The sequence below is a fragment of the Lacerta agilis genome, chromosome 10, assembly GCF_009819535.1.
Source record: "Lacerta agilis isolate rLacAgi1 chromosome 10, rLacAgi1.pri, whole genome shotgun sequence".
NCBI lineage: Eukaryota > Metazoa > Chordata > Lepidosauria > Squamata > Lacertidae > Lacerta > Lacerta agilis.
In genome coordinates this window covers 31,334,107-31,353,830 of record NC_046321.1, presented here as the reverse complement: position 1 = coordinate 31,353,830, position 19,724 = coordinate 31,334,107, and positions in this window count along the sequence as shown.

The window sequence follows — 19,724 nt, the reverse complement described above, 5'->3', positions numbered from 1 at the left end:
GTCCAACCCCTTGAAATGTAGCTTTCCCATATGGGGATCGAACCATGGTGCTATCAGTGCCATGCTCTAAACAACTGAGCTATCCAGGCTTCATGTGACGTAAGAGCCGGGATTGGCCTCCAGTTTTCAGTGGCACATGAACACCAGTAGGGCTGGTTAACCATTCCCACAGTGTCAGTCCCCAGACCCAGCCTGCCTGCACCCAGTCAAGTTCCTGAAACTGTTACAAGCAAGCATACCTAAGTCATGCCAGTGTTTTGTTTTGTTTTGTTTTCTAGTGCTCCCTGCTAAAGATCCCCCCCCACACACACACATACCTGTTTTATATCTCTTGCAGTTATACCACTTTCCTGGAGAGCAGCCAAGAGCCCTGCTAAAAGGGAGGGGCTGCACAGATTCATAGGGGACAGTCAAGCAACAGTTACATGATAATGGAACCTCCATGCAGCAAGGTGGATCCCAAGCGGATGCAGAAAGCACTTTTCTGCTTCCACAAAGGTTACCGGTTTCAGCTGCTTTCCTGTCCCACACAGCCACAGCTGCTGGTGCCTCATCACAAAGAATACTGGAAGATCTTTAGTGTTAAGACCAGGGGTAGGCAACCTAAGGCCTATGGGCTGGATGCGGCCCAATCACCTTCTCAATCCAGCCCGCAGACGGTCCGGGAATCAGTGTTTTTACATGAGTAAAATGTGTCCTTTTATTTAAAATGCATCTCTGGGTTATTTGTGGGGCATAGGAATTCATTCATTTTTTCCTTCAAAATATAGTCCAGCCCACCACATGGTCTGAGGGAAGGTGGACCGGCCCACGGCTGGAAAAGGTTGCTGACCCCTGGTTAAGACAGTGTTAAGACAGTTGAGATTTTACTTTCTTGGGCTCCATGATCATTGCAGATGGAGACAGCAGTCACGAAATTAAAAGACGCCTGCTTCTTGGGAGGAAAGCAATGACAAACCTAGACAGCATCTTAAAAGCAGAGACATCACCTTGCCGACAAAGGTCCGTATAGTTCAAGCTATGGTTTTCCCAGTAGTAATGTATGGAAGTGAGAGCTGGACCATAGAGAAGACTGATCGCCGAAGAATTGATGCTCTTGAGAGTCCCATGGACTGCAAAAAGATCAAACTTATCCATCCTTAAAGAAATCAGCCCTGAGTGCTCACTGGAAGGACAGAAATGCTGTTTACCTTCCCATCACAGCGGTACCTATTTATCTACTTGCACTGGCATGCTTTTGAACTGCTAGGTTGGCAGGAGCTGGGACAGAGTAACGGGAGCTCACCCCAACGCGGGGATTCGAACCGCCAACCTTCTAATTGGCAAAGCCCAAGAGGCTCAGTGGTTTAGACCACAGCCCCAACCACGTCCCACACTACCTGTAAGGCCCAAAGGAACCAGTGTGCCCTTAAATAATTCAAATGCATTTCATTTTTGGATTATTAAGAGGAGAACAAAAGTCAAATATGGAAAGCTGCTGCTTGTGGACCACACCCAAGTTATTGGATTTATTGTTTTGGGCAACAGGGAGAAATCACGTTGGCTATAATTATGAAGGTAACACTTAGTTTTATAAGCAAAAATAGCCTCTAGCATTGTTTTGTAAAGGCTTGTGCAAGAATTAGCTGATGAATTCACACAGCTCTATAATCAGCAGGTTCTCATGTTTCCAAGGCACAGGAGTTTGCACAAATGGAAGAATGGCTTTGAATTTGCTTCCAAGCTTTCTGAAGGGAACTCAGGCAGCATTCCAGATTAGGTGTGAAACAGCAGGAGACATCTTCTACTTCCATATGGGCACCTTTGGATACAACCCACTCAATACCACTGCATAGATCTCCCCTGCCCCACCCACATGCAAAAAAAGTTAAATTGCAAAATATCATATTCATAATTATAAGGGACAGTTAATTCTTGGCTCCAAGTGCTCATAGCTCCAGCCCTCAAGCTCTTCCCATTGTCCTCAACCCCATCTCCATCTCTTTGCCAACTACCTTGGCAAAAACACTACCTTCTGCACACCCTGAGCACTGCGTGTTGAAACATGTGGTGAAATTTCTTGGTTTCTTGGAGAATGAAAACAACAACACATTCTGAACTGGTTTAAGTGCATACCATTGTATAGATCTCTCCTATGCAATCGGTGCAGACTATCAAATTTGTAAGATCCAATTCTGGGCAAGACAATCTGCTCTCACCCACAAATGTACAGTAAGAATAGTAGTAGTAGTAGTAGTAGTAGTAGTAGTAGTAGTAGTAATAGCTCTGGGCGGCTTCCAACAAAAGCTTAAAAATACATTAAAACATCAGTCATTAAAAACTTCCCTAAACAGGGCTGCCTTCAGATGTCTTCTAAATGTCATATAGTTGTTTATTTCCTTGACATCTGATGGGAAGGCATTCCACAGGGCAGGCGCCACTACCAAGAAGGCCCTCTGCCTGGTTCCCTGTAACTAGACCTCTGTGTCTGGGTTGAATGATGGGGGTGGAGATGCTCCTTCAGGTATATAGGAGAATGTATTTTAGTGGAGATTCATGATCTGTGGCTTCCTCAACAGGACAGAAGGAAACAGAGGAGACAGGCATGCCTCATCAAAGATATATACACAATTAGCATTAGAAGGCTGGGACAGGTTTTGGAACAGAATGAGTTAAGATGACAAGCCCAGGGTGGTAATAGGAAATATTGAAAACATGGGACAAGTCCAGCTAAAGAATAGTGCCTCCAAGTCTGTGTAAAGTCCTCACAGTACTGTATTTTTAGTAACAACCAGCCACTCTCAGTGGTCAACTAATTGGTGGCTTGGGGTAGTGAGTAGTAGCAGTGGCAGTTTTCTTTAAGGTCACGTGGGCAACATCTGGCTAAAGCTGTCAGTAGTGACACTTCTGGGTTTCATTGGGAGCCACCTGACTAGTGGTGGTCTCTGGACAGGACTTTGGGGCACAGATTCATGGCCCTACTCTGGGCCCTAAGGAGCAGGAGGGCTCCAAATGCAGCAAGGCTGACTTGCCACGTGTTGAAGTAAGTGCCGTCTAAAGAGGGGTGGACTGAGGTGTAAGGCCATTAAGTCCTAAAATTGCCTACGTGCGCCACACTAAACCCTACCTTTCCCTCTGATCAGAGCATTGTCTGCTATCCTGCATTAATGATGTTTAATGAGAGCGAGCTGTTGAGATCAGAAGAAACCTTATGGGAGCTGCCCTCAGAATGAAAGTGGGATGGCCTGGGATTCGAACTCGGATGCTGAACCTGAGGTATCCCAGCCTGCACAGGATTCCCTGCCTCCAGAGCAAGCAGAGCCGGGGCTAGGGCTTGAGTCTGAAGGGTCCTCACCTCAGCATCAGCTGAGTCTGCTCTGGCTCCTGATGGGATGGAGGACCCATTGCCTGCAGGTGCTCCACTCTCCGCCCCGTCAGAGGAAGCTGAGGCTGCCCCTGGGTCCGGTAATCCACCAGCCTCTCCTGAGATGCGGAGGCTCAAGGCAGAGAGGCGAAGGGAACTAAGTTCCTGCAGGAGGAGTGCTCGCCTCCAGGCCAGAAGGAGAGGCGAGTCACCGGAGGATGAGGGCCGCCCTATGCAGATAAAGGCCAGCCAGCCCTAGCCCCAGGTTGCGTGAGCAACACAGTTGCTAATGTGTGCCTGCCTGTGTCCTCACCTGCACCTTGCCCTGCTTCCTGCCTTGCTCGTTGCCGGACTGACCCCCTGTTGGACTCCTGGACCTTGGACTGGACTTTGACCCTGATTCGCAGATGAACCCCCAGCGTGTTCCTGACCTCTGACCACCTGGCTAGACCCACAGACTGTTACCTGACCCTGCTGCCGCCCCACACCTGGACTTGGATGCCTCGCTGTACCTACCGCTGTTGTCTGGGACTGCTGACCACGCCCCCGCTTGGCCCCGGGTGAGTTTCTGGTCTTCCCACCCGATGTCCTCTGGGCTGGGCACCCCCGGGGCCAGCACAGTAAGTTTAAATCTGCATACACACCATACATTTAAAGCACACTTAAATCACATGACACCCCCCAAAGAATCCTGAGAACCATAAGGATGATCCGTAGCTCTGTGAGTAGTAAACTATAGTTCCCAGGCAGGCATTCCAGCTTGGGAAAATGCACACAGAGTACTTGTGTTGGAGACACATTTCCTCTTGCCAGGCAATGATTCTAATCTTCTTAAAATTATCATGGGCTACAAGCTGTCAGCAAACTCGCTAGGCATTTTGTTTGGCTACGTAAAGGACTTCATCCTGTAAGAAGACATGGAAATAGCCTATGTATTAATAGCTGCACATAGGACAATTTGCTCCTCCTGGAAAACAATACAAAGCCCCTACATTGGACAAGTAGGTTATGAGTATATGGGATTTAGTAAATATGGATAAACTAACTAATATAATCAGGGTGAGCGAGAGCTGACAAGCTAATATCTATCTACTAAAAAATGGAGTATGTTTGTGATGTATTGGTGTAATAATACACAAGAAGATATCCAACCACATATCCTGGTAGAAATCTCGTAAATACCAGCACCGGAATATATAACAATTATTTATGAATGAGGAATGTATAAAGACTCCCTCTAATTTTTGTTCCTATTTATTTATTAAAGTTCCTTGTTTTCGTTTTTAGATACCTATGCATGTGCATATGTATGTAAATTCTCTTCTGCTTCATTTTAATGTTAGTATCTAATTTTGAAGCTTGCTGCATTAGTTGTGTAATCAGCATAATCATTAAAAAAATAACCATAAGAAAAAAACTCACCTTCCTAAGGGAAATGATCTTCCAGTGTATCCCATGTTTATATGTACTAATCACATTCTCAGTCTGTTTGTTGCCTAAGTTCTTGCCAAGCACCAGCTGCATGCAATGTATGTAGTTCAGACTGAAGATGGGGATATCAAATATCTGGATGCTTCCTCTAGGAAAGGCCCCTCTATGCACCTTCAAAACTACTACATCAGATGGGATGCAATGCTACACAGTCTTCTCCCTCACATGCTAGCTTTGTATCTTCAGAGTGGTTTTGTGTTTCTTGACGTAGGATAGCGAATTCCACACCTGCAGTCTCAGTTTGTACAATGCATCACATGAAGCTGCTGATAATCTAGACAGGCTCTTACAATCCACTTCTAAGCCTGTTTATTGCAGTGGGACTGATTTCAAAACAAACATGCTTCATTTCTAAAATGCCATGGCACCTTACTTTGAAACATTGGTCTTCAACTGGTAGGTCTGGACCCACTAGAGCAGAGCTTTCCAAACTGTGTGTTGTGACACATTAGTGTGTCGGCTGCAGTGTGTAGGTGTGTCACACGAATGCTCCCCGTGCTCCTCCAAGGGCTGGAAAGGGTTAGTTTAACTTATGGTTTGCTAGTAAAACAGAATTACTGTGTTGCGAAATGATGCATGTCTAAAAAGTGTGTCACCAACATGCAAAGTTTGGAAAGCTCTGCACCAGAGGGTCCAAGCCCTGATCCAAGGTGGATTGTAAACAAATATATAGTAAAAGATTAAGAAACTGGTCCCCAAATGCATGTTTGGGTTAAAAGTGAGACATAGATCTGGAAAGGATATATATACCTGCATTGAATTATTTTTGTATATTATGGTCCAGCCACTACAGGAATTGCATAATGAAGCAGGGATCCTGAAGATTTAATAATTTATGACCTACAATTTCCAAATCGGCATTCCTCCTTCATGTGTATCAGGGCAGGATCTGTGCTCTGTTGTTTTCACACAATGCCACTAGAGGTCATGGGAAGACTAGCAATAGTTTTTACCACTGATCAGTAATGTTCTGGTTTGGATTTGGCAGGTAGAAGCCAGGGAGCTCTGCCTTGACTGCCAATTACTGTAGAAACTGGCAACCTGTACTCCCTTCTGCAGTCATGTCCAAGGCTGCACATGCTTTGCTAGTGACCTTGAAAATGAAGGAACCTGTGTGGCTGATGCACCGGAGACTGCTTTGTGGGAGACAGAATTGGAGGATGTCCTCCAAATTTCCAGCAAAAGCACTCAAAGCATACTAGAAGTCTTCAGAACATCCTCCCAGTTCTTTCAGGCAAATGCTGCAGCGCCACATCTTCAGATGGAAGGCAAGCACATCAGAGTGAACAGAACCACATGGGAAAGAAGGAAGAACATTCAACTGATACTACTCTCTTATATATAACCAGCAGGAATACAATCGACAAGAGGCTGTGAAGTCAAGAGCTGCTTTAGTTTTAGTGTTGGTGCTCATGCTTTTCATGTGGTAACTGTGATTGATCAGCCCAAATAACCCAGAGCTCTTCATAAATGCCTAGGAATAATGATTCCTTATATTTTGAACTCTTTAAGGCTGGTTTTGTAACCCCATATGAAAAAGACAGCAAAGGTCTAGTGATTACTGTACATCAAAAATTTAGCAGTATTAGTAGAAGTAGGCCCCAGTTCCAAAATGCAGAGAATGGCTGGACAAGCATAGCTTCAAACAGGTTGAGGCGAAAAACTGGGATGCCGTTTTCCAGGGTCCAAAATGGCTGCCGTGCTTTTGTGCAAAACAACAACAACAACAACAACAACAACAACAACAACAACAATGGGCTGCCCCTGTTTTCCTGGGACAGTTGAGGGGTATGTCCAAGTCTTCCGCTGGCAAGACACCCAAGGTCAACTGTTGACCTGGCTTCAGGAGAGAATATTACAGGAATGCCTAAGAATAGCTCAGAGAGCCATTCTAGTATTGTGCCCATCATGAAGGTCACTGAGTATTTTGGGGCCAGTCACTTTCTTTCACCCTAACATATCTCACAGGTTGCTATGACAATAAAAGGCGGGAAAAGCAGCATGTACACTATCTTGAGCTCCTTGGAGGCAAGGTGGGATAGACATTTAATACAAACATACACAAACCCACTCTCTTTCCTCCATCTCCTTTATCATCTGCAGAGAAAATGGCCCCTTCTCTTTCTTCCATCCTGCCTCTTCTCAAATACCAGGATGGAAAAAGGGGAGACGTGGAACAAGCAGCAGCTGCTGCCGCCTGCCCTCCCCTCTGCCCCACGCTTAAGCCTAGGAAGAAAGAGAGTGAGTATTATGAAACATTGTTCAAATGCCACTCTGTCTTCTGGCGAAAGAAATATAACGGCACACCTAGCACCTACACTGTTTTATACACACACACACCCCACTGCTGCCCCCTACTGCCATCTCTTTCATCCCTTCATGTCCCCCTGCCCCTCCAAAAAAGATTCAAATATTCACTGTACAAATGCCAGCACCTGTGATTAGACTATCTCAATAAGCCACTCTGGCTGCGGTCCATTCAGCCCACAATTACATGCACTTAAATCCCACTCGTTCCAATGGGAGTTGGAATGTGTATAGCTGTGGGCTGGATTACATTCCTCCTGTTTTCATCAAAATGATGAGCAATCACTGAAGCCAATGGCAGTTATGGGGACATGGTGCAACCAAACACCAGACTGATGAGTCAGGTGCTGCAATTGAAGTGCCCACATTTGGCAAATGAAAGAATCCCAGAATGTGCCCTTTTAAAGGATGCAGCCACGATTCAATAATACTTTATCCCCACCCCCCACCCCAGAAAAAAAAACACCTCCACTTCACATGGCCCAGGAAAAATCTGCAATTATTCTGCAGTAGTCTATGTTGGATATTTACTGTGAGGTGGGAGCCCCGTGGCAAAAACAACATTGAAATCACAAAGGGAAACAGCATCATTTTGAAGTATTCTTTACTTCTTCGTGACCCATTTGCCAGTGATCAAAACAAAGAAAAATTGTTATTTTTAGTGTTCCTTAAGGGTCTAAATGAGCATTTTACAGAGAGGCAAGTCATGTGAGCTGCTGAATTGGTAGCATGCTAGTCTGTTGCAGTTGCCAATGGAAACCTTTGATACGTTTACAGTACCCAGAACCCCTTTCCTCGGGTTAGGAAAGTGAAATGCTTTTTTAAAAAATGAAACTGCAAATTGCACTTTTGCAATTCCATCTTGAAAGCTTGCAAATGACAGCCGGGATTAAAATTACAAGCAGAATTTCAAAAAGCCTGACAATGTGTCGGTTCATGACCTTCTGGCAGCTACCGGTACATCCACTTCTGCAGCCCCTCCGTGTCCCTGTGGCGACTGAGAGGAGTCACTGCCAGCCAAACGGGTGTGTGGCCTTCCCCGCTTCTCATTTCCCTCAGTGAAATTCTCTGCTCTGTTATCTACCGCCTCTAAAGTCATCTCAGTGGGCTGACTTTATCCTCACATCTTCACATCAATGGATTTATCTTCATCACTGGGGAAGCTGGGATATCGTTCTTGCAGTTTGACAGATTAAGAACTGAGGCTTGGAGAGATTAAAGATTTCCAAGCCTTTATACCTGATTCTCCCTCTATCAGCCATTGTGCAGAAATAAGAAGTGCAAGGTTAATGGGACTGCCTGGGGGGGGGGAGTATCATGCAGCCTATTTGAAATGCCAATGTACTGCACTTCAGCCAAAGCAACATCCAAGGTTCAAGAAGGAGGACAAACCTCTTCTCCCCCTCCCCAGTACTGAAAATACCAAAAAGCTGCCTTGCATTTAGAAAAAGACAGGGCAGTTTTGTGCCAGGGCAGTGGGTCCAGTATAAAGGAACGCATTTAAAGGCCAAAGCACTCGTCAGGAGAGCTATGAGATTCAGGTGAGGGTCCGATGCCTTGTCAATCCCAGCAGGTATATAACAGGAAGACCTTGCCTGCCCACTTCAGGGTGCCTTTTTTCCCAACAGCAGGAGTGGGCACGAGGGAGCCTGTGGGTGCCAGGAAAGACTTTTGTGTGCTCATGTGCACTCGCAGGCAACATATGGTTACTTCTCTCTTAGTGGAAGAAAGTGTATGGGTTCAGACAATTGGCTTATAATACAATGAATGTACAGCTGTCGCTCATTTATTGCACAAGCTGGGGCCTCCCAGATATTGCAGGACTCCAGCTTCCTATGACCCCAGCCAGCATGTCTTCAGGGATGATGGGTGTTGTAGTCCAACTACATCTGGTGAGAAATTGTAAGCAGAATTGTTTATTCCCACCAGGCAGCAAGTCTGTTTCCCCCATCCATTATGCTTAGGATGGACGCTGTTGCTTTTGAAGTGAGACTTTAAAGCTTATGCAAATAGGTTTAAAAAAATATAATAAGAGAATGCTTAGAAGAGATCAGCTGGATAAACTATTTAGAGGTGCAACTGTGTTTATACAACATGAGCAACAGTTTTGCATGTTAGTGGGAAGTCAAACTTGTAATTAACTAGCATTTTAAAGCTGGTGGACTTTTCTTATGTGTCTTAGGTAAAGGGAGACGATAAGGAAAGGAGGAAATGTTAAATGGACGGCTGTGTGTTCTATATACCCGGCACTTTCAACACATACCAAAATGTGCCTTTTAAAAGCATAAATTATTTATTTCTAACCCCAAGTGTCTTAAATCATGATTTGTTCCACAAATGATAGGCTAATTCCTAATTAAGATATGCTAATGAGACTGACCATACGCCATCCAAAACCACAGAGTCTGATAAGGAGCTTACTTGCTGCTTCCTAGTAGTTATCTTTCTCTTCCACTCTTTAGGTTTGCATTGGAATTTTGGCTCCCCCCCCCCACCGCCACCGCCGCCCCATTCAATAATGCTTCTGTGTGCTCCCTAATAATTAATTTATGCTGATGGTCTTGCATCTCTGCAGATATCAGTATTAAACAGTTCATTTGAGATACCCCTCCAAAGACAAATGTTCTGTATTACTTAAATTACAGTTCCCTGGGGAGAGGGGAGTTTCCTCCTAGTGGGGGGGGGGGAACACATTTGCCATCTCCTTCCATTTATATGCTCAATTGTTACTTCTGCAGATCTTCCATCTCCTTTTGTTCCTCTGTTTTCACTGGAAGCAAAATTTTCTGGACACTGTAGAAACTGGAGGTCAGAAAAAGAAGAATGATAATATATGTTGTCCCCCCCCTTTTTTTGAAACTTTAAAACAAGGAAGTTCAGGCTTGACCACTTGATAGGATTGTGGCAGAGATAAGGATTTTGTTGCTGCCGCTGCCACAATGTCCTGCAGTGCTCTGTCACCTGCATCAAGTTCATTTTAAACCAAAGCAAACTTTGCTGCTGAGAATCAGTAACAAGAGAGCAACTAAGAGCAGCTATGCCAGTGGCCAAAGTCATCCCACCAGACACACTGAGAAAGTTTGCAGAAAACATCATATTGAGAGTTCTAAAATCTAATGCTCTGATTAGCCCATTATCAAATGGGGTGTGTGTGACAGGATGGCAGAAATGTGTCTACTCTGGTGATAATGACCCAGGCAGGACAACAACATCAATTTTAACATCAGTGTAATTTCTGCTTGCTGTGTAGCTCTTAAAGACATAGAGCCGTCTTCCCTTTAAAAAGAGGGGGAAAGATGGCAATCCTACAAGAAAGGAGGGGAAATATTTCATTTCTGTGAGACCTGACTCCGCAGCTACATTCCAAAGCCTGAGGACAGAAGAAAATGTTTCCTCTGGGTGGTGGCAGGACTTCTTTCTCTAAAGGCTTGCTTTGACCAACATTGCATTCATGTGATAAGAAAGTTTGGGTTGCATTTAGCCAAGCGCTGCTCGGAATTGACACACCGGAATTAATAAACCAGAGTTAATCCTATCCATTAATTTTAATGGACCTACCTTGAGTAGGACAAGCATGGAATATCACCCTCTGTATGTAATGGCTGACCTTTGACAGCCACATAATAGTTGCCAAAATCATGACCATGTGTAAGGTCATTTCCCTATAAGACCAGATGTTTACAGAAGGCTGTCCGCTATGTGCAGCTTTCTAGTGTAACTCCGGCTTAAAGACAAAGAGCTATAAAAGCGGAGAGGTGCTGGAACTGAGTTCCTGTGAGTTCCGGCTGGAAATAAACCCCTGCCCATAAGTTTGGAGCCCCTTGCTGAGATGGTATAATGTTGGCCAGTCTTTCCAAACCTGATGCCCTCCAGCTCTTCAATAATACGCCTGCCACCTCTGACCATTGGACATGGTGACTGGAGCTTATGAGACTTTTGGGTCCACCTGCAATGCACCGGGCTGGGGAAGGCTGGCATTGGCTTTTTAACACATTTAAACTCATAAATTGGACCCTGGGCTTTGGATGTGTCCTTTCCCACCCCAAGAATTAGTCCCAAAATGACAGACGCTCTTTAGTTTAAGGGGGAGGGAGCTAGGGAACAACAGATTAGTGTCTGCCACACAGCGGCGGGGATAATTTATTAAGTGCTTTCCTGCCTTGCAGGTTTTGGGTTCTGTTTGAAGGCAGATTGAGGGGTGGTGGCAAGAAACAGTAAGCCAATTGGGGAATAGTGTTGCAGCCTTCTCTGTGTTTTAAACAACAACCTTGTGCTATTTAATGCCCAAGCTGTAGTAGATTGAAGCAGCAACTGCAAGCACATGGGACAAGCTAGTCCCAAATTAATCTCAAAGGTTGGAAAAAATGTTTATCCGCTTTCTTCTCTCTGTTGTGCAAGATACTGAAGTGACAGCTTCTTCCCACCCTAATGATTCATACTTGGATGGTTGCAGGTCTCCCAGCACAGAAATAGCCCATGCCTTTTTCAAGCATTTCCGTTTTCTTGATTAAATGTCAAACTGGTTAGAAAGCAAGGATCCCCCCCCACCTCCCTGCCCCCATGTCAAGGCCAATCTATCTATGAGAGCAGAGGATCTAAGTGTTTAAAACCCAGATCTTCCCCAAGCATTCAGAAAGTAGAGAGAGGCACGGGGTCTGTTTTTAGGAGTAGAATAGGGGCATATCTGTAAGGTGCCTCAACCATCTTCCTCTCCATATGTTACCCCCTTGCAAGATGATCCCCCAGTCTGGTGTGACCCTGTGGATGTAGGGACACCTCTCTGCATCTGAGAACATGGCATTTCAGCACATCAGGAAGGAGCTGAAGGGGGAGATACCCCCTTAACATAATTCCAACCCAGGAAGATAGAACAGGGATATATTCTCTCTTTACTCTTGGTAGGCAGTTCATATATGCCTGAGTTGCTTGGGTGCCATATAATGCAGAGTTTTGGTCAGGAGTGGGGAACTGTGACTCCTCCAGTTGTTGGTGGGCTCCAATTCCCATCATCTCCAGCCAGCATAACAATAGTAAGAGAGTTTTATTCCAGCAACGTCAAGTTCCCCATCCCATGTTTAGGTTATTGGGCCAGAATCTAGGAGTTGTTTTCTTTTGTTTTTTAAGACAGGCATCTGTCTGTGTGCCTGTTCCTCTCTTGGTATGAGCTCAGAACTTTCATCTAGAGAGATAATTTTTTGAGGAAGTTGAGCATTGCTATGTATTGGGCAGAAATCAGCCCGTGCTGATTATTGTTCTGCTGATCATAGCTGGAATGTTATACTGTCAGTGGGTTGGATCCGGAATCCAAATGAGTCACAGTTTAATTTCATCAAAATTCATAGGACTTGTGACTAGCTTCATCTGTACCCAACCCTTTGCAAGGATGTAAAGGATGCATGATAGAGCTCTCTTGACCAACAACTCTGTTTATTTTTCCGTTTCCGTTTCATTGTTTAAAAGGAAAGACTGTGTGATAGCTGTAGGGCATATGCCTCATGAGCAGGAGGCTTCAGCTTCACGTGCAGGTGCCTCAGGGATTTAAAAGTCCATAAAGTCTGAAGATTTGCTTCCAATCAAAGGGGACAATACTGAGAGAGATGGATCAATAGTCTGATTCAACATAAGGTGGGATCATGTGTTAGCATTAGGTTTGCAGGTTTCTGAAGCACTTTAACACAGACTATGGTAAGACATTGGGGGGGGGGAGTGTCCCTGACTTGGGCAGCAATCGTGGTAGAAAACTGTCTTCAACTCTTGTAAAATAAACTACCTGAAGAAAGAATTTGGTTGGTATGAGGATTTGGGTCCTTGGTTCAGTAAAAAAAGTTTACTGAAATAAAAGACATATTATGGGAAAATGAGCATAAAATGTATCTATGAAAATAATATACTAAAATACATTATACTGGGCAGAATTGTTTGAAAACACTGTATATATTAGGCAAAAATGCATAGAAAAATATTGTTAAAAAGGTTGGGTAGGGTAAACACACCCAATCTCTGCTGAGCAGTAGCAAGATTCCAGGGGGGTTCCAGGGACTTCCCCAGGGTTGTGTTTCTGTTGGGAATCAAGACGCAGTGGATATGGTCGTGTTTTTAAGAAATATGATTTATTATCATATATTTCCCCCCAACAGATTTATTAACACATATTGACACCAGGGTCTACTTTCGAGAGAGTTCAGAGCATTACCCAGCAGTGCAGCTCTGGATTTCAAGGCATCCTGAATGCCATCTCTCTGCCTCTGTCCCAGCCTACCAAGATGGTTCTGGCCTTCAGCCCAGGGGTGCCAACTTGAATTTAAAAAATGGGGGGGGGCAGGTAAGCCCCACCCCACATAATTGATCACATGATGTGGTGCCCGCATACCATTTGAATGGCAATGCCCATCAACTTTGGGAAGGCCTAGCCCCCTCAAATATTTTACGGGGGGGAAGCCCCCTTGGCCTATAGGAGTTTGCTCCTGTGCTTCAGCCCTTGCATGTAGTTCTGCCTACCTCCTCTTCCTCCTTTTCAGCAGTCTTTGAAGAAAACAACTCCTCCCCTTCTGCTTCCGGCATCCTCCCTGTCACCCTGGCAACTTCGTTTCAATAGCCTCCGGAAAATGACTCCACTATCACTTACCTTTGTTCTTGGGTGGCATCTCTCTACGTCAATCTCCTGAGGAAGCTGGCTTGACTTCAAACCCCACATTTACTAATTCCAAAAATTATGGGGATAATCTGGCACACAGGAATTTTAGGGGATTCTTTCCCCCTGCAAATCCATAACACTATGTATACCAGTGGGAATCCATGCTAAAATGCTGATAAATTTTCATGGAGATGTTTTGTTTTGCATTTAAAAATTCAAACTGATATGCAAATGTGACAAAGTAAACTTAAGATGGGGCAGGAATAAGAAATTGAGCAAACACAAAACCATAATTGACAGGTTTGTCTATCCCAACATGCAATGGAGTCGATGGCAACACACGAGTAGTAAAAGTGGGATAATGTTAGTTGAATCAGTTATGAGAAACCATATCACCTTTAAACCAAATAAAAATCCTTAGATATATCTAAGGTTGTTTGGTCAGGAGTTAAACTATCACCTTGATAATATTGATCCATGTGAGATCAGAAGGATGAGGATGAGATGAGGACTTCAGCCCTTCGTAGTGTTATGACTGTGGAACGACTTCAGGTATGGAAATTTGCCAGGCTTTCTCTCATTCCATCTTTCAATGGATGGAAACCCTTTCTTAGTCTAGGTTTTCACCAGTAACCTGATGTTTTATTATGTTCTTGCTCAAGTTTCAGTACTGCTGCCTCTTGACATTTTATTAGTGATGTTTAACTACCAATGTCTCTCTATTGCTGTTCTCTTTTAAGGGTGTATTGTTTTCAGGGCTGTGACAAGTCTTTGAATGGTCTTTATTTCAACCATTTGAAGGAAATGAGAAGGAAAGTGATGTTCCTTCTTAAAAAGGCAAGCAGGGAAAGGGAGCTTCATTTTGATGGAAAGAGGTGGAAGGAGTCACACAGACCATAGGGAAAGCCCCACCACACACTCACAGGTCTTTCTTGTGACCACAAAGATATGCAAGAGAGCACAGCTTTGAGAGCATTTGAGAGAGAGAAAGTATGTGAAAATCAGCAAGGGGAGAAAATCAGCAAGGGGTCAGAATAGCACTAATTGCTTCCTCTTATTGTAAGCCACTTTCCTTATTATTTTAATAGAAAAGCACAATATAAATAAGGAAATAAACATTGATGTGTGAAAAACACTAATTGTTCCCTTTTATTGTAAGCCGCATTCCTTATTATTTTAATAGAAAAGTGAAATATAAATAAGGAAATAAACTGAGGGAGATTGAGGAAAATCCCACAGCCCGTTTCCAGAAATTCAAAATTCAAAGACAAGCATACTGAGGGAAAGAAACAGTATATGGAACGAGGAAGGAGGGGGAAAATGTGGAGGATTTGCTCACTCCTAGTCTACAACACTCTAGCCTGAAAGACTATTTTTTTAAGGTCAGTTTGAAAGTTACCCTTTAGAAGGATGGTTAAGCAAGTTAAAATGAAAAGCTCTCACTTGTCTGATTCATTTTGCTGACTCTCCTGGGAACGCTGGATCCTTTGTACTTAAGCAACATTGCCTTTGCTGTCTTGGAAACATAAATGATTGCTGCCTTAACTGTGATGGATTACAGAGCTTTATATCTCTGGAGCAGCCTTCTCCATTTTAGAGCCCTCCAGACATTTTGGACTACAATTCCCATCAGCCCCCAGTGCGGGAAGAGCGTCCCGCACCCTGGGCTCCCCGGCTGCGCCCGCGGAGGCTCCGAACCCTTCCCCTGCCCCCCTGTAAAGGGGGAGTGGGGGTGAAGGGACAACGGAGCCGGGCTTACGGGGATATGCCCCAACCGGGATGCAAATGCGGCGGCAAAGCCCGCGGTGAGCGTCCAAGTTCTACCTGTGAAGAATGGAGCTAAAGGAACCCGGTGGTCGTGAGTAAATAATCTTGGCAGAAATTGTGTTTTTGGAACGATCCGGGGGGAAGGAGAAAGGCAGCCTGCCTCCCTCCCTTCGAGCCTAAGAAATTAACCAATTTGAGGGATTGCTGCCACAGAACTGGTTATAAAGTATCTAAAATCGATACATGAGACTGGCAAACTTTTTACTTGGGAAGCTAACTAGTGGAAAATATCTCTATTTAAAGTTGCGGTGTTTGCGCTCCAGCTTAGGAAAATGGCGACGAACAAAGAGACAGGAGAAGAAATATGATACCCACTTCCTCCTCCTCTGCCAGTATGCTGGGTTTCGTCCTTGAACTGGTATTGAACTCTGGACTAACAGATGAACAAAGGCTCACTGCCTTGAAGGTGGAACTAATTTACAGAAAAGTCAAAGTCTTGTGTGGGGGTCTGAAATGGAACCAACTGCCCACAGAGGAGGCTAACAAAACTTTTGACACTTGGGAAGAAAATCTTGTCAAAGAGCTGAGAGGATGGATGGAAAGATGGGAAGAAATGAATGAGCTACTTCGGAGAAGAAATTCGCTTGTTGGGGGTGGCAGCCCCAAGGCGATGTCAAGATTTGCTATATCCAGTCCCCGAGGTGTGAGCTCGGGGGCCAGGGACAGAGAATTAAGGTATTTACAAGAAGAAAAGGAATGCTACAAAGAACCGGAGAAGCTGAGAGAGGGAGAGTTGGATACCTCGGAGCTCGTGGCAAGGAGAGCTTTGGACTGTGCCTGGATCTGTGGACGTTGGGAGAGGGAAGTTGCATGGAAGTTCAGTGCTGATGCCATCAGGAGAAGAAGAATGGACAGAGGGGGTGTGGGGTGAAGTATTAAGTAAAATCTAAAGCAATCTGTTATGGTATTTTGAAATCGGAGGGTGAACACTGTCAACAATAGTTTGTTTTATTATTTGTTTGAACATGAAAAGAGATATTTCAAGTTTTTATGTTATTAGCAGCAGTTCAAAGGATAGAAGAGATAGATTTGATGAGGATGATTTGTGAGGATTTATGAGGATGTAGTATAAATGAAGTCATTTCAAGTGGTTTAAGTTTATAGATTAAGATGATTAAGATTAAGATGAAGATTAAGATGAATGTTTTACTTTATATATATAATTAAGTTTAATTTTTTTTTTTTTTTAAATGAAGAGGTTAAAAAGTAGATTATGGATATAAACTCGAAGGTGAAAAGGCAGGGGAAGTCAACTGTCAAGATTGGAAAAAGAAATTTTTTTTTTTTTGAGATGTCTAATTAAGAAGAAAAATCATGGCAATTTTTGTATTAGATGTGTAATTGTATTTGTTTTGTATGTGTATAAATGTAGGTGTGGTTAAGGTTGTATGTTGTTATAAGTAAAAATGTCAATAAATTCTTATAAAAAAAAAAAATACAATTCCCATCAGCCCCACACCCAGGCTGGGGGTGATGGGAATTGTAATTCAAAACGCCTGGAGGGCATCCGGGTATGGGGTATCAAAACATTACAATGGAAGGATACAGAGAAACAGTTCTAGTTGTGGTAACTGACCCTGTGAAATTGCTGCAAGTGCAGGGTTTTGAGTTTTTCCAGTTGTTGAGGAGATGGACAGTGGAGAGGAAAGGGAGGGCCTTTGCCTTCATGTCCTGCTTGTGACCTTCTGAGAAGGACCTGGTTGACCACTGCTGGGAGCAGGACCTTTGATCTGATCCAACAGACTTCTTGTGTTCTTATCTCTCCTTTTCCTGGGCAATGGATGGTAAGTTCTGGGTGCAATATCGTTGATCAGGGTGAGGAAACCTGGATGAAATATATTCACCCACTGATTGGACTGATCATGTCCCAACAACACATAGTGTCCCTGTTCCTGAATACTGATGCATTAGCATGGACATCAGAGATAGGGAAAATTGCACATATAGGCATGATTAGGGTCCTAGATGAGGACCAATTGAGGACCAATTGCATAGGCTTCTACATTATAGACGTTTTACATTCAACATGTGGACATTAGGATGAGAACATGGAAACCATGTCATGTCATGGTAGGGATTTACACTTTCCTTTTCAATGTGTGGACTTACATGTCAAAGGGAACTAATAAAAGCCTTGTTTCCCAACATTCAGATTGGCGAGACAGCTGAGTTCTCTTTGAGACTCATAGCTTGAGATATGTCACATTATTCCAATGTGTGAGCACAATTCAAATAAAACAGAACAAGCTTTTTAGTAATAAAAAACACAATGTGAGCGTGCCTCTGTGTGTGTCCCCTATATGAAGTGAAGGCATGCCTCAGAGTTTTCTGCAAGCGTTCAGGGGCATTAGCATACATTAACTACTGCATGGAGAGGCTACTTGTAATGTGATAGTATGCCCCATTCCCACTGACCCACAGTAAAAATCAGCAGGGAACCACAAATGATGGTAAGCAAGACCAGAACCAATGGAGGGTGCAGCCAAGCCAATGGTGTGCTAAGCCAGACAAAAGTAGGTGAAGTATGCAGAATTGGATAGTGTTGTTCTCTCTCTCTCTCTCTCTCTCTCTCTCTCTCTCTCTCTCTCTCTCTCTCTCTCTCGCCTTCCTCTTTCTCTTTGTCTTTCTCTGTCACACACTTCTCCCCTTTTCCTCTCTGTGCCACTTTATTTATGTGATCAACATGGAATTAGACCAAGGTCACATACACCCCATGAAATTAGACCAAGGTTCTTAATCCTAGTTTTAAAGGATACACACTTCCATCAATGCAGTAGCCAGCAATTACTTACTAGACCTCAGACAGTTAGCAAGCATAACTTGGAATTCAAGATGCAGTGTAACAGGTAGCAAGAAAGAGCAAGGTCAACAGCAGCAGGACCATGGATAGCTCCAAGGTAGCCAATAAGTTGCTCCACCTTGCTCTCCAGAGACGTTTGAGCTATTAAAGGGGTGGTGCTGTGGCTTGTAGCCATAAGCAAAACTCTGCTAATGGATACTAAAAATTTTATTAACCATGAGTTACACAATAGTCAACAAATCAAATCAGGTTGCCTAAAAGTTAATCCTTAACTCATATCCCCCTTCTTCTTCTTCTTCTTTTTAAAGAAAGCTTTATTAGCCCTCTGCATAGTAAAGTGACTTACTGACCAATATTCTTCCTATCACTTTGGTGCCAGGCGTACCAAAGGGCTTTGTAATGGCAGTAATTTGCTGCATTCTTAGAAACGTATTCTAAGCTACTCATATTAGCAGACGTATATCTCTTTTAAAATAATAATAATAATAACCCCCCTGCCCCAAATGCAATCATTCAATTTTAGTTTTATAAATTAAAAATTTGTTAGCATTATCCTGGGCACCTCTGAGCTACATCTGCATTGTTTGCAGTAATGCTCAAATGAAGTGTTTGCCTTAATTCACAGTCAAACCTCCAAGCATGTTAGTCATGATGTAAATCAGGTCTCCTTAACTGTGCTTTCCTTTCTACCACAAAGAACATTTTCTTCAGATGCCTGAAATAAATGGGACACCCGCTAATGTGGCTATTTTGTACACTGTTATTATTTCATTTAGATGGCGGTATAGGAATGCCTAGCAGTTGGCATGAAATAATGTAACAAGAAATGACAAGCAAAGTGGCAAATGTGAAGGACACCAAAGGCCAGCAGAAACTAGAAAATAGAAAAAGTATATAGATAAGTCTACTTAGTGTTGGGAGAGATCATCTTGGACAGTCTTCCAATCTTTCCAACAACTCAACCCCCAGTGTCTCTCGTAGTTTTACCAATTTGTGCCTGGTTCTGGAATGACCCTATCATTGAAAAGGAAAGCTACACGTTTCAGGCACATATCCAGCATAATACATTTTAACCTTCCAATTGCTTCCTAGCACTTATTTGATCTCATGCATAAGATTACATTCACTTACTAGCACTGGAAGGAGAATGGTAGCAATGATAACATCAAGCCACAAATAGCTCTGATCAGTCCCTTTCTAACACATAAGGATGTGTATAGATTTCAAGCAGGCCGAAAGCTTGAAACTAGCAGAACACAAGTCACATATTAGAATCAGGATAGGGAAGCTGTGGCCCCCCAGATGTTGTTGAGCGTCAACTC